Source organism: Callithrix jacchus, chromosome 1 (assembly GCF_049354715.1).
Source record: "Callithrix jacchus isolate 240 chromosome 1, calJac240_pri, whole genome shotgun sequence".
NCBI lineage: Eukaryota > Metazoa > Chordata > Mammalia > Primates > Cebidae > Callithrix > Callithrix jacchus.
Window position 1 is genome coordinate 153,570,134 of NC_133502.1, and position 15,711 is coordinate 153,585,844.

General features: G+C 43.9%; 1 pseudogene across 1 annotated transcript; it reads left to right on the forward strand.

Annotated features, from left to right (window-relative positions):
• Window positions 1–6,904: 6,904 nt before the first annotated feature.
• Window positions 6,905–8,599, forward strand: LOC118143659 (eukaryotic initiation factor 4A-III pseudogene; annotated as a pseudogene). Its single transcript, XR_013535706.1, has one exon. The product of XR_013535706.1 is annotated as a eukaryotic initiation factor 4A-III pseudogene (transcript).
• The last annotated feature ends 7,112 nt before the right edge of the window (window positions 8,600–15,711 follow it).

Below are 15,711 nucleotides of genomic sequence, written 5' to 3' on the forward strand. Positions count from 1 at the left end.
TATGTCCAGGATGGCATTGCCTGGGTTGTCACCCAGAGGTTTTATAGTTGTTGGTTTTACATTTAGGTCTTTAATTCATCTTGAGTTTATTTTGTATATGGTATAAGGAAGGGGTCCAGCTACAATCTTCCGTGTATGCCTAGCCAGTTATATTTATTGAATAGAGAGTCTTTCCCCACTGCTTTTTTTTTTCAGCTTTGTTGAAGATCAGATGGTTGTAGGTGTGTGCCTTATTTCTGGGATCTCTATTCTGTTCAGTTGTTCTATGTGCCTGTTTTTGTACCAGTGCCAGGCTATTTTGGTTACTGTAGCCCTATTATATAGTTTGAAGTTAGGTAATGTGATGCCTCTAGCTTTGTTCTTTTTACTTAAGATTGCCTTGGCTATTTGGGCTCTTTTTTTGGTTCCATATGAATTTTAAAATAGTTTTTTCTAATTCTATGAAGAATGTCATTGGTAGTTTAACAGGAGTATCTTTTATTATGTAAATATCTTTGGGCAGTATGGCCATTTTAATGACACTGATTCTTTCTAACAGTGAGCATGGACTGTTTTTTTTATTTATTTGTGTCATCTCTGATTTCTTTGAGCAGTGCTTTGTAATTCTCATTGTAGAGATCTTTCACCTCCCTGGTTAGCTGTATCTTTAGGCATTTTATTCTTTTTGTGGCAATTGTGAATGGGATTGCCATTCTGATTTGGCTCTTAGCTTAGCTGAGTTGGTGTATAGGAATGCCAGTGATTTTTGCGCATTGAGTTTGTGTACTGAAACTTTGCTGAAGTTGTTTATCAGCTGATAAACAGCTCTCTGTTGGGCTGAGCCTATGGATTTTTTGAGATATAGAATTATGTTTTCTGCAAACAGAGATTATTTGACTTCCTCTCTTCCTGTTTGGATGCCTTTATTTCTTTTTCTTTTTTTCTTTTTTTTTTTTTTAGACGGAGTTTTGCTCTTGTTACCCAGGCTGGAGTGCAATGGCGCAATCTTGGCTCACTGCAACCTCCGCCTCCTGGGTTCAGGCAATTCTCCTGCCTCAGCCTCCTGAGTAGCTGGGATTACAGGCACACGCCACCATGCCCAGCTAATTTTTTGTAGTTTTAGTAGAGATGGGGTTTCACCATGTTGACCAGGATGGTCTCGATCTCTTGACCTCGTGATCCACCCGCCTCGGCCTCCCAAAGTGCTGGGATTACAGGCATGAGCTCCTGCGCCCGGCCCTGGATGCCTTTATTTCTTTCTCTTGCCTGATTGCTCTGGCTAGGACTTCCAATACTATGTTGAATAGGAGTGGTGAGAGAGGGCTTGTGCTGGTTTTAAGAAGAGTGCTTCCAGCTTTTGCCCATTTAATATGATGTTGGCTGTGGGTTTGTAATAGATGGCTCTTATTATTTTGAGGTATGTTCCTTCAATATATCATATAACAGTTGTTAACATGAAGAGGTGTTTAATTTTATTAAAAGCCTTTTCTGCACCTGTTGAGATAGTCATGTGGTTTTTGTCTTTCATTCTGTTTGTGTGATAGATTACATTTATTGATTTGTATATGCTGAAGCAACGTTGCATCCTGGGATGAAGCCTACTTGATTGTGGTGTAATAGCTTTTTGATGTGCTGCTGGATTCAGTTTGCAAGTATTTTGTTGAGGATTTTTTCATCAGTGTTCATTAAAAATATTGGTTCATTAACACTTTTCTTTTTTTGTTGTGTCTCTGCCAGATTTTGGTATTAGAAGGATGCTGGCTTCATAGAATGAGTTGGGGAGGAGTCCTTCCTCCTCAATTTTTTTTTTATATATATTTTTTCTTTTTTTAAGATTGGGTTTCACCGTGTTGGTCAGGCTGGTCTTGAATTCCCAACCTCAGGTGATCTGCCCACCTTGGCCTCCAAAGTGCTTGGATTACAGGCATGAGCCACTATGCCCGGCCCTCAATTTTTTTGAATAGTTTCAGTAGGAATGGTATCAGCTCTTCTTCGTACATCTGGTAGAATTCAGCTGTGAATCCATCAGGTCCTGGACTTTATATGGTTAATAGTCTATTGCTGATTCAATTTAGGAGCTTGTTATTGTTCTGTTCCGGGAATCAATTTCCTGGTTCAGTCTTGGGAGGTGTAGGTGTCCAGGAATTTATGTCTTTTCTATACTTTGTTTGCATAGATGTGTTTGTCGTAATTTCTTATGGTTATTTTTATTTCTGGGGAGTCAGTGGTAACATTCACTTCATTTCTAATTGTGTTGATTCTCTTTTCTTTAGAAAAGCGAATACATAATGGTAAAGCATTCATTTCAACAAGAAGACCTATCTTGAATTTAAACAGGTTAAATGTTCCACCTAAAAAGCACAGAATGGCAAGCTGGTTAGAAGAGCAAGTGCCTTTTAAGTGGGACATTTAACCTGTTTTAATTCAAGGTGAGAATAAATACATGTGGCTCTGGTTCTGTCATTGTGTTGTTAGCTGGTTATTAGTCTGGCTTGTTTGTGTGGTTACTTTCTAGTGTCACTGGTCTGTGTGTTTAAGTGTGTTTTTGTATTAATTGGGAGAGGTCTTTCTTTTCTATACTAAGTGCTCCTTTCAAGAGCTCTTGTAAGGCAGGCCTGGTGGTAGTGAACTCCCTTAACATTTGCTTATCTAAAGGATCTTATTTCTTTTTCCCTTAGGAAGCTTAGTTTGGCTGAATATGAAATTCTTGGTTGAAGATTTTTTTCTTTAAGAAGTTGAGTGTAGGCCCCCATTCTCTACTGGCCTACAGGGTTTCAGCTGAGAGATTCACTGTTAGCTTGATGGGGTTCCCTTTAGAGGTGACCTATCTTTTTCTCTAGCTGCCTTTAACATTCTTTCTTTCATTTTGACCTTGGAAAAATCTGGCAATTATATGTCTTGGGGATGACCTTCTTGGGTGGAGTCTTTCAGGAGTTTTCTGAATTTCCTGAATTTAACTGTTGGCCTCTCTAGCAATGTTAGGGAAGAATTTTTCTTGGACAATAACCTGAAATATGTTTTCCAAGTTGTTTGCTTTCTCCCCTGCCCTTATGAATCACAGATTTGACCTCTATGATTCATAGGTTCAAATCTATGCCAGTGATTCACAGATTTGACCTCTTTGCATAATCCCATACTTCTAGAAGGTTTTGTTTATTCCTTTTTATTATTTTTTCTCTATTTTTGTGAGACTTGTCTTATTTTGGAGAGCCAGTCTTCAAGTTTGAGATTCTTTCCTCGGCTTGATGTATTCTGCTGTTAATAGTTGTGATTGCATTGTGAAATTCTTGTGTTGTGTTGTTCAACTCTGTCTGGTCTGTTAGATTCTCTTTTATACCAGCTATGTTGTCCTGTAGCTCCAGTATCATTTTACTGTGGGTCTTCGTTTCCTTGAATTGGGTTTTCCCATCCTTCTGCATCTCAATGATTTTGTTCCTATCCATGTGCTGAATTTTATTTCTGTTATTCTTGCCAGTTCGACCTGGCTAAGAACTCTTGTTGGAGAACTGGTTTAGTTGCCTGGAGGACATGTGACACTCTGGCCATTTCAGTTACTAGAGTATTTGCATTGGTTCTTTCTCATCTCATCATGTGGATTTTTCCTTTAACTGCAGTGTAGATTGAGTACAGTCAATAGACTCCTTTTCTTGATGTTTTCACTGGGCCACGGCTTTGTGCGGAGTCTTTATACGAAGCTAGCCTTTTGTCTCTGGTTTCAGAGGAAGGCATGTTAGTGAGGTGTTTTTTGTGTTGAAGCTTTGAGGTGTAATTCAGCAGGTGGCACTTAAGACTTATTGGTCACTTGGTAGACTCTTGCTAAGTTGTATGGTCCCTTATGTTTCCTCACAGTTACAACCATGTTCCCTCTCAATGCTCTGAAAATGGCCCTGAAACTGTGGGTTCTTCTCCCCTTTGAGTGCTGGCTATAGACTTCACACTCCTGGACTGCCCACTGTAGCTCGGGGTTATCTCCATCCCCAACTTGGAGGTAGCCAGAGGAAGGAACCTTAGTAATGGTTGTAATCAAGGGTCTTTTGGTTGTCTACTAGGGGCTCCACCCCAGAGTGATGTAGGTCAGCCATCGCTTAGTGCAGTCAGCCCAGGATGGAAAGTCTATGCTCTGGGCTCAAGCCATAGTTCTTTGTTCAGTGATGAGCAGATCAGTGGGGCGGGAGGTGCATACCCATGGGAGATGAATTGACCTCTTCTCCTTGGGTCGACTGCAGCTTGTTGGAGGTGTGGATAGGGCATTTAGGGTCTTTGCTCCTATGCTAGTCTGAGGGTAGTAAGGGCAGTTCCATTGCACATGCAGTGGCAGAGAGCTTTTGGTTGCCCCTGAGGACTCTGTCCAGGGAGATGCAGAGCTTCCATGGATGTGATAGCTCTGGCAGCCTGGTGGCTGGAGAACCAGGCCTGGAGGACCTTCCCGGTGAGGAGGTATAGGAACAGACACCCATGTGGGAGTTTGGCAACTTTTCTGTAGAACTCTTGCAGTGTGCTGCCTGCTCCAGTCCCTAGTCACCTTGGATTTTCTAGAACCTGAAGATATCAACAGTGAAGGCTGTAAAGCAACAAAGACAGCAGCCTTTCTCTCCCTCTGGGAACTCTGTCCTGGAGAGGTACAGACCTGTTGCTGGTCTGAATGTACCTCTAGGAGGTGGCTGGTGACCCCAGTTAGATGGTCCCACCCAGTGAGGAGAAACAGGATCAGGGACCCATTTAAAAAACAGTCAAGTTTGGAAGCTGAGGCAGGCGGATCACAAGGTCAGGAGATTGAGACCATCTTGGCTAACATGGTGAAACCACATCTCTACTAAAAAATACCAAAAATTAGCCAGGTGTGGTGGCAGGCACCTGTAATCCCAGCTACTCAGGAGGCTGAAGCAGGAGAATTGCTTGAACCCAGTAGGCGGAGATGGCAGTGAGCTGAGATCACGTCACTACACTCCAGCCTGGCAACAGAGCAAGACTCCATCTCAGGAGAAAAAAAAAAAGTTTATGTAGAGCAACTGTGCTATGCTGGGGTACTACTTCTGCCGTGGGTCGGCTTGGACTCTTCAAAGCCCAAAGACTAGAATGGCTAAATTGCCCAACAGCAGAGATGGTGGCCCAGCCCCTCTCTGGGAGTTCTATCACAGGGAGGTGTCAAATCTCTGTCAGCTGAAGAACACTGGTGAGGGTGGCTGGAGACCCTGGTTGGGAGGTCCTGCCCAATGAGGAGGAATGGTATTAGGGACCTGCTTTAAAAGCAGTCTGGCCACATTTTTGTAGAGCAGCTGTGCTGTGTTGGGGGACTGCTTCCATCCCTGGTCGGCCTGGACTCTCCAAAGCCAGAGCTGGAACAGCTAAGTACCCAAGCAGCAAAGATGGTGGCTTGCCCCTTCCCCTGGGAGTTCTGTCCCAGGGAAGTATAACACTGCTATCAGTGGCTGGCTGGAATTCCAAGCCAGTGGGTCTTAATCTGTGAGGTGTCAGGGAAGTGGAACCTGCAGACTTTCACTGCTCGGCCCCCTGGATTCAGCCCTTTTCCTAAGGGGATCTAACCTCCCACTTTGCTGGAATTGCAGCGACTTTGATCAAGAATCCCAGAAATCCCAGGTTTCTAAGGCTCCTGGGTCTCTGCATAGACCTGAGCAGCTGCTCTACCAAGACTCCGTGTAGCGCTAAGTGTCAAACTCAAGGCCCCAATGGAATGGGTTCGGGAGGGGATCTCCTGACCCAAGGATTGCAAAGATCCATGGGAACAGGGTGGGTTCCCAGGGTCCCACATGCACTCACCATGTCCCTGGGCAAGGGGAGGCTCCCCTGGCTCTGCAGTACTCCTGGGTGAGCTACTGTCCTGCCTTGCTTTTCTCTGTTCTCTATGGGTCAAGTTGTTTCATTGATTAGTTCCAAAGCATGCACCTGGGTGTTTCAGTGAAGGTGCCATATTTACTCACCCCTTTGGTTCCTCTCTGTGAGAGTTTCGCACACTACCTGCTTCTAGTCAACCATTGTGGCCACTACCCTGTCCCTAGCAGTCCCCTATTCTTTCTCTCTCTCTTTTTTTTTTTTTTTTTTTTTTTGAGATGGAGTCTCACTCTGTCACCCAGGCTGGAGTGCAATGGCACAATTTTGACCTACTGCAACCTCCACCCCGGGTTCATGCGATCCTCATGCCTCAGCCTCCCAAGTAGTTGAGATTACAGACATGCGCCACCACGCCCGGCTAATTTTTGTATTTTTAGTAGAGACGCGGTTTCACCATGTTGACTAGATGGTCTCAAACACCTGACCTCAGGTGATCCACCCGCCTTGGTGTCCCAAAGTGCTGGGATTACAGGCATGAGCCACCACACCTGGCCTCCATTTTCTTACCCTGTTATTAGTCCTGCTGCTGTTACTGTGTGCAATGCCCACTGTACATTTTAGGGGACTTTAGATGCGTGGCAACCATTGAGTTGGATCTGCTACACTCTAAAGAGGAGAGACTCCTCTACTAGGTTAGAATCAATATTTTCACAGTTTCCTTAATCAGGATTCAGACAACCTGATCCTTTCTCAAAAGGGGAGTTGTACTCACAAATGCCTGTTGTATAGAGATCCACACCAGAGAGCAGTATGCAGGGTCTATTACCGGAATGCCCTTTTTTCTTGTGCATACAGCTGAGTAATGGGTCTTCTCAGCTGTTTTCCAGAAGAATGAAAGAGGAAGGTGGTTGTATTTGTTCTCTATTACTGCATAATAAATTACCACAGATTTCGTGACTTAAAATGTCACCCATTTCTCAGCTTGCGGTTTTGTAGGTCGAAAGTTCAATGCTTTCACAATCAAACACAGGAGACAACAGTGGGTCTGGCTGCCCAGGAGGAGTGACCCGGGAAACTAGGTCATTTTACACCAGAGCCATGACCTTGGCTAGCCAAATCTCCGGTGCTACAGCCACTTCAGTCAAGGAAAAGAAAAGGACAGGATTCAGAGTGCTTTTGAAGAGCGTGAGAAAGCAGCTGAATTGGGGTTTTGCTAGGTTTACAGACTTTCCTGAGTGTTCCTGAAACGTGACTTCAGATCAAAATTTCATTTCCTATGACAGAGTGGTTGGAAGTGTGTTGGATTCATCAGCACATTGAAATTTGTCCAAGTCTTGGCTCTTCCGAGCACTCGGAATTATGGCGGCCATGGCCACGATGGCGACCTCGGGATCGGCGCGGAAGCGGCTGCTCAAAGAGGAAGACATGACCAAAGTGGAATTCGAGACCAGCGAGGAGGTGGACGTGACCCCCACGTTCGACACCATGGGCCTGCGGGAGGACCTACTGCGGGGCATCTACGCGTACGGTTTTGAAAAACCATCAGCGATCCAGCAACGAGCAATCAAGCAGATAATCAAAGGGAGAGACGTCACCGCACAGTCTCAGTCCGGCACAGGCAAAACAGCCACCTTCAATATCTCAGTCCTCCAGTGTTTGGATATTCAGGTTCGTGAAACTCAAGCTTTGATCTTGGCTCCCACGAGAGAGTTAGCTGTGCAGATTCAGAAGGGCCTGCTCGCTCTTGGTGACTACATGAATGTCCAGTGCCACACCTGCATTGGGGGCACCAATGTTGGGGAGGACATCAGAAAGCTGGATTATGGACAGCATGTTGTCGCGGGCACTCCAGGGCGTGTGTTTGATATGATTCGCGGCAGAAGCTTGAGGACATGTGCTATCAAAATGTTGGTTTTGGATGAAGCTGATGAAATGTTGAATAAAGGTTTCAAAGAGCAGATTTACGACGTGTACAGGTACCTGCCTCCAGCCACACAGGTGGTGCTCATCAGTGCCACGCTGCCACACGAGATTCTGGAGATGACAAACAAGTTCATGACCGACCCAGTCCGCATCCTGGTGAAACGTGATAAATTGACTCTGGAAGGCATCAAGCAGTTTTTCGTGGCAGTGGAGAGAGAAGAGTGGAAATTTGATACTCTGTGTGACCTTTATGACACACTGACCATCACTCAGGTGGTCATCTTCTGCAACACCAAAAGGAAGGTGGACTGGCTGACGGAGAAAATGAGAGAAGCCAACTTCACCGTGTCCTCGATTCATGGAGACATGCCCCAGAAAGAGTGGGAGTCCATCATGAAGGAATTCCGGGCAGGCACCAGCCAAGTGCTCATTTCTACAGACGTCTGGGCCAGGGGGTTGGATGTCCCTCAGGTGTCTCTCATCATTACCTATGATCTGACCAATAACAGAGAATTGTACATACACAGAATTGGGAGATCAGGTCGGTACGGCCGGAAGGGTGTGGCCATTAACTTTGTGAAGAATGAGGGCATTCGCATCCTCAGAGACATCCAGCAGTACTATTCCACTCAGATCGATCAGAACGTTGCTGATCTGATCTGAAGCCACAGATCCGTGAGGATGAGTGGAGACTGCTCACCTGCTGTGTACTCCTGTTTGAAAGCATTTAGGTCCAGCTTCTGTTGAGTGGGGTTGATGTGAACTCTCTTCTCATAAACGGCCTGCCCTCTCCCTTCCTCCGAAGAAGATGTGGGGATTCTGCTCTCTTTTCTTATTTACATGTAAATAATACATTGTTCTAAGTCTTTTTCATTAAAAATATAAAACTTTTCCCATTAAAAAAAAAGACAACTGTATTGCATGCTCTGCACATGTACCCCAAAACCTAAAATGCAATACAAAAATAAGAATAAAAAAAAAAAAGAAAGAAATTTGTCCAAGTCTCAAAAAAAAAAAAAAAAAAGACTTCTTGACTCTATAACTTTGCTTCTGTGGTCTGGACTTCCTTGAGGCTGCTCTTAAACTATGCTCTTTTTCAAGGCACCTTGGTAGAAAATGAACCTCTCAGGGCCTCAAAATGCAAAAGTAGCCAAAATCCTCCCTTTGCTTCCCATTTTTTTCTTTGTTCTTTTAGACAGGAGTCTCATTCTGCCACGGAGCCTGGAGTGCAGTGGTGGAATCTCTTGGCTCATTGCAACCTCCGCCTCTGGGGTTCTCTGGGTTTCAAGCAATTCTCCTGCCTCAGCTTCCTGAGTAGCTGGGACTACAGGCACGCACCACCATGCACAGCTAATTTCTGTATTTTTAGTAGAGATAGAGTTTCATCATATTGGCCGGGCTGGTCTCGAACTCCTGACCTCAAGTGATCTGCCCACCTTGACCTCCTAAAGTGCTGGGATTACAGGCATGAGCCACTGAGTCCGGCCCCATTGCTGTTACAATACACTTACAGGCTTCACTTAGGCTTAAAGGAGGACACCTGAGCAGAATTGGGGTTAGTTTTACTATTCCAGTCTACACAACAGAATTTGAAGCCTGCCACCCTCTTACTTTCTCTAACATGCTGCATTTTCACTTTTAAAGAACAGAGGCAGCTAAAGGCAAGTCTGTGTTCTCTCTCTGTTGGAGACATTTTTTACAACCAATTTTGTTAAACAGTTAGAAAGCCTTCTTTTTCATTTGATAGTCAAGACTTATGTGGCTCTGTTGCTTGAATTTACCAAAGAATCATGTGCATTTAAATAGTATGCTTGGTTCCAAGATGTCAGAAGAGGCCAGATACTGCTACTGCCTCTCTGGGATCCAACATACTACGCAGTTGCTAGAAGAGGAGTGTGTGAATGGGCTTTTCCAAGAGAAATAGCAAATGCTCCTGTTTCTGCTTCTCTTGGTAATAGTCCTACTTAAAGGATACGGTTGTTAATCTACAACAGGAAGGGGATGCTAAATCTGGTGGAGAGTGAAGAAGATAGCACAATGAGGAAAAGGAATTAACTTATAAAAACTATGTGGGGAAAAGCTTATTCCTTTGAGCTGACCTTGAGACGTTTCGCCGCCTACTTCTGTGCCACAAGCTGGCTTCCCATGGACAATCAACTCCTCTAAAACACTTAGTGTAAAGTCGTTGTTTGTCTTCATTAATTTACCCTGGTGACTCTGGGTGGGACATTACTCCATAGGGGGAAGTATGGTCCCAGGATATCCCTAGTCACTCACTGAATTACCAAGGGCCAAATTGTCACACATAGCTGTTTACTTCCCTTTTGGCAGCCTTCCCTGTGGTGATGGTTGCCCCCTACTTCCCTAGTAAGCCTAACTTGGTCTTTCTCACTTTTATCAGTATATTTCCATTCAGCAACCAAGCCATCCTAGACCAAAGACACTGTCTAGTCCATATGCCTAACACATGGCAGGCACTTAAAATATGTTAGCTGAATCCAACACTTTGGCCTTTACTTCCAAATTAACATATTCTCTCAATTGAATGGGACTTGTCTCTTCCTTATTGTAGATACTGTTTTCTCCAACTGTACCAGGACAGCCAAATGACTATTCCTACTATCAGAGATACTGCCCCACCTAGATGTCACCTAGGTGTCACAGATCCTAGGCATTCATTTGTTTAAATCCACTTTGAGAAGAGCTGTACATTAAATTGTTGTTTTTTGGTTCCAAATGGATTATTTAGGGCCTTTTTGACAAGTAGATTGTCAAAGCATTTGGCTGTTTTTTTTTATTGACAACAAAACCTTTCTCTTGCAGGTTGACACCAGAGAAAACACTAAACTTTGAAGTATCTAATGTTTATCCAAGTTTCAGTTGCAGAAAATAATATTTTTGAGGAATTACCTAAAGGATGTGTAGTCCAACCATTCCTCTGAGTCATCAAAATGTTATCTTTGGATCAAGTCAAACCATCAGAGAAAACTGATTGGCTTTTGCTTGTTGTGGCTGGTGTTTTGACATTAACCTACAGGGAGGGATATCATTTTTAGAGACCATAAAAAATTTTTGTTTGGGAACCTTTTATATACATGTTGTCAATGACTATCACAAAGTATTTTCTTGAGGGTTACACAAGAAAAGTTTCTCTTCAGTCTCAGTTCTAGGAATTTGACTTTATGTACACTGTGGATGAGGCTTCTTTGCATTCATTTTAGGAAGCTTGATTTTAAATTGGTGGCCCATCTTTAGCAATGCACCGGACCTCAAACTTTTGTATGCTCACCTTACCTCTGGCTTTATTGTAATTTGCTGTTCTTTGCTACTTTATTGTAATCTAGCTACTTTTCTTTTCTCTGTTCAGATTTCCCTACTTAATTTTGTACTCTAGTATACTTCATATATTTCTGTCACAAATCCTTTGGAGAAGAAGGCAGGCATAAATATATTGTGATTTTTATTAATTCAAGGGTCTATGTAGATCAATCTCAAACCTATATTATATTCAAATAACATTGTACAATAACCAAAGGTGATTAAAAGAGAATTCCATTTTTACTTGCTATTTTTTAAAACTTTGAGGTAAATCCACATGTATAGCACCCAACACCACTTACTCAAATTCTGTTTCTTCATCTATCCCTTTTCTTAGCCTCCGCTATCTTTCCCTTCCCATACCCCACAAGGCTCATCCACCAACACTCCATTCCCAGCAGCTATTTTATCCTACTCTCCTCTCTCTTCGTTGTATTCATTTATTACGTGACCTCTCTTCATCAAGTAAGATCCCATCTGTTTTTGAAGAAAGGAGAAATGAGAAAATGCAGCTGGCTCCTTGAGGATTCCTTTTGCTGGGGGAAGAGAGTAAGGCAAATAACACTGTGAAATAAACAATTTGTCTCATTACATATAAATATTTTTTAAAAATGTATCAGTCGCTAAAGCTTTATTAGGCTTTACTTAAGGTACCATCCAAAAAAGTCAGTACTTCTGGACACATGAGGGCTGTATTCGTCTATCTCACACTCCTACTAAAGACATACAGAGACTGGGCAATTTATTTATTTAGAGACTGTGTCTTGTTCTGTTGCCCAGGCTGGAGTGCAGTGGTGCAATCTCAGCTCACTGTAACCTTCACCTCTTGGGTTCAAGCAATTCTCCTGCCTCAGCTTCCCGAGTAGCTGGAATTACATGTACTTGCTACCATGCCCAGCTAATTTTTGTATTTTTTACTAGAGACAGGGTTTCACCATGCTGGCTAGGCTGGTCTTGAACTCCTGACCTCAGGTGATCCACCTGCCTTGGCCTTCCAAAGTGCTGGATTACAGGTATGAGCCACTGTGCCCAGCCTGTGTCTGGGTAATTTATAAAGAAAAGAGGTTTAATTGACTCACAGTTGCACATGGCTGGGGAGGGCTCACAATCAGGGCAGAAGGCAAATGAGGAGCAAAGTGGCAGGCAAGAGAGAACTGTGTAGGTGGACCCCCTTTTATAAAACCATCAGATGTCAGGCGTAGTGGCTCATGCCTGTAATCCCAGCACTTTGGGAGGCTGACGCAGGTGGCTCACCCGAGGTCTGGAGTTTGAGACCAGCCTGGCCAACATGGAGAAACCCCATCTCTACTAAAAATACGAAATTAGCCAGGCATGGTGGCTCATGCCTGTAATCCCAGCTATTGGAGAGGCTGAGGCAGGAGAATCACTTGAACTCGGGAGGTGGAAGTTGTGGTAAGCCGAGATCACAGCATTACACTCCAGCCTGGGTAACAAGAGTGAAACTCCATCTTTAAAAAAACAAAAACAAAACCAAAAAACCCAACAGATCCTGTGAGACTCATTCACTGTCTCTAGAACAGCATGGGAAAGACCCGCCCTCATGATTCAATTATCTCCCACTGGGTCTCTCCCATGACACATGGGAATTATGGGAGCTACAATTCAAGATGAGATTGATGGGACACAGCCAAACCATCTCAAGGGCCTTGATTACTTCTGAGGAGAGAGGAGGGAAAGAAGAAAAGATGCCATATACTGGAAAGGATGAGACTATACTGAGAAATTATCCCAAAGTAGGAAAATGCCATGTACAAGAACACATTCTTGGAATTCTTGCCTTTCAAAATTAGAACAACCTAAGTGTCCACTCTTTGAGAAATGATTAGGTAAATTACAATCTATTCTTGAAATGGCATATTGTTCAGCCATGAGGTGTTTATTTATTTATTTATTTTTGGCGCGTTTGTTTGCTTGCTTTTTGATACAGGGTCTTGCTCTGTTGCCCAGCCTGGGGTGCAGTGGTGCTATCTCAGCTCATGGCAACTGCGCTTCCTGGGTTCAAGTGATTCCCATGCCTCAGCCTCCAGAGCAGCTGAGATTATAGGTGCCCGCCACCACTACACCCAGCTAATTTTTGTATTTTTGGTAGAGATGGGCTTTCACCATGTTGATCAGGCTGGTCTTGAACTCCTGACCACAAGTGATCCGCCCACCTAGGCCTCCCAAAGTGCTGGGATTACCTGTGGTAATCCCATGGTAGCTGAGCTACCATGCCCAGCAAAGTGTTTATTTTGAAGAATGTATTGCAGCAATGAGAAAAGTTTATGTAATAATAAGAAAAAAATAAAAAAGCAAAACAGAAAATTGTATTGTGCTGTAATCTACTTATCAATTTGTGTATCTGTACCACCATTAGAGGAAAAAGCTAGGGGAACGGTAGTGGGGAGTCAGGTCAAGATTGAACCCTGAGGAACATTGATATTTATGGAATATTCCAGGAAGGGGCGCCTTCAAAGGAGACAAAAAAGATGAAGCAAAGAAGCCATGAAAAGGAGGGCACCGACAGCATGACATTCCAGAAGCTGAGAGAAGACGGCACATTCAAGGGGTCTGGCACTTAATATCCATTACCACATTTAGTCCTCACAAAAGGCTTGGGTGAGAGATCATGTTATACCCATTTTGCTATAAGCAAACTAGGTTTCAAGAGGTTGAGCACGTTGGACAATATCCCAGAGGAAGGGAGATGGGATTTGAACCGAGGTCTGCCTCTAGGTATAAACCAAAAACTACCTGAGGCAAGTCTCAATCAATTTACTAGGTTGGTGTAAAAGTAATTGTAGTTTTTGACATTAAGAAGTAAAGGAGGCTCGGCACAGTGGCTCATGCCTATAATGCCAGCACTTTGGGAGGCTGAGGTGGGTGGATCATGTGAGATCTGGAGTTCGAGACCAACCTGATCAACATGGTGAAACCCCATCTCTAGTAAAAATACAAAAATTAGCCAGTCATGGTGGCAGGCACCTGTAATCCCAGCTACTCAGGAGGCTGAGGCAGGAGAATAGCTTGAACCCAGAAGGCAGAGGTTGTAGTGAGCTGAGATTGTGCCACAGCACAACAGCCTGGGTGACAGAGCGAGACTCCGTCACAACCACAAAAAAGTAATGGAAAGTTTATTTTGCCAAGGTTAAGGACACACCTGTGACACAGCCTCAGGAGTTCCTGAAGACCTGTGCCCAAGATGGTTGAGGTATAGCTTCCTCTTATACGCTTTAGGGAGATATAACACATCAATCAATTGAACCATTTACATTGGCTCAATCTGGAAGGTGGGACAACTCAAAAGGGGGGTGCTTCTAGGTCATAGGCGGATTTAAACATATTCTGATTGGCAGTTGGTTGAAAAACTTATTAGTAGTAGAAAGGAATGTCTGGGTTACAATAAGGGGTTATGGAGACCTAGGTTTTACACCTTCAAGTAGCAGGCTTTAGAGAAAATAGACTGTGAATGCTTCTAATCAGACTTACGGTCTGTGTCGATGTTACTGCTGGAAGGGTGTAATGAGGGATGTCCAACCCATGCTTCCCACTATGGCCTCAATCGGTTAAATTTTAGGGTGCCCTGGCAGGGAGGGAGACCATTCAGATGGTTGGGAAGGCCTTCAACTTTTGTTTTTGGTTTACATTCACAGAGCATGTGCTCTTTGCTTTATACCAGGCTGCCTCCCTGCCATGTTAGAAAGATCTTCTGGATGTCTATGAGGTCGCGGTTTAGGTGGGATCAGTCAGTTGTATTTTCTCTTCAATATTTTTTTTTTTTTAAGATGGAATCTCGCTTTGTCACCCAGGCTGCAAAGCAGTGGCACAATCTTGGCTCACTGCAACCTCCGCCTCCCAAGTTAGAGTAGTTCTCCTGCCGCAGCCTCCTGCGTAGTTGGGACTATAGGCAGGTACCACCATGCCCGGCTAATTTTTGTATTTTTAGTGGAGACAAAGTTTCACCATATTGGTCAGGCCGGTCTTGAACTCCTGACCTTGTGATCCACCTGTCTCGGTCTCCCAAAATGCTGAGATTGATTACAGGTGTAATTTTTTTTTCTTTGAGATGGGGTTTTGCTCTTGTTGCCCAGGCTGGAGTGCCATGGTGCAATCTCGGCCCACTGCAACCTCTGCCTCCTGGGAAGCCATTCTCCTGCCTCAGCCTCCCAAGTAGCTGGGATTACAGGCACCCGCCATCACACCTGGCTAATTTTTTTTAATTTTTAGTAGATTGGGGAGATGGGGTTTCACCATATTGGCTAGGCTTGTCTTGAACTCCTGACCTCAGGTGATCTGCCCACCTCAGCTTCCTAAAGTGCTGGGATTATAGGCATGAGCCACCATGCCTGGCCAATACATCTATTTTCTATTCCGTACATATAGGGGTTCATTCTCTCACTCCTTATCAGAACAGGGTGATGGATTAGTATGGGGATTGCAAACTCCATTCTCTACAGGGCAGTTAGGGTAAAAGGGGAGGTGGTGTGGCAAATTAGAGCAGGCACATACTGTCGACAGGGGGTGAGAATGTGCGAATGTGGGCCACTGTTGTCAGGTATCCCAATTTGTTTAAAGGAGCCAAAAATCTGGATTTTATCTTTCTTTGTGAAATTGTTAAGTTTTGATGTTGGTAACTGATTAAAAACATTTTTTTTTTTTTTTGAGATGGAATTTCACTCTTATCACCTGGGCTGGAGTGCA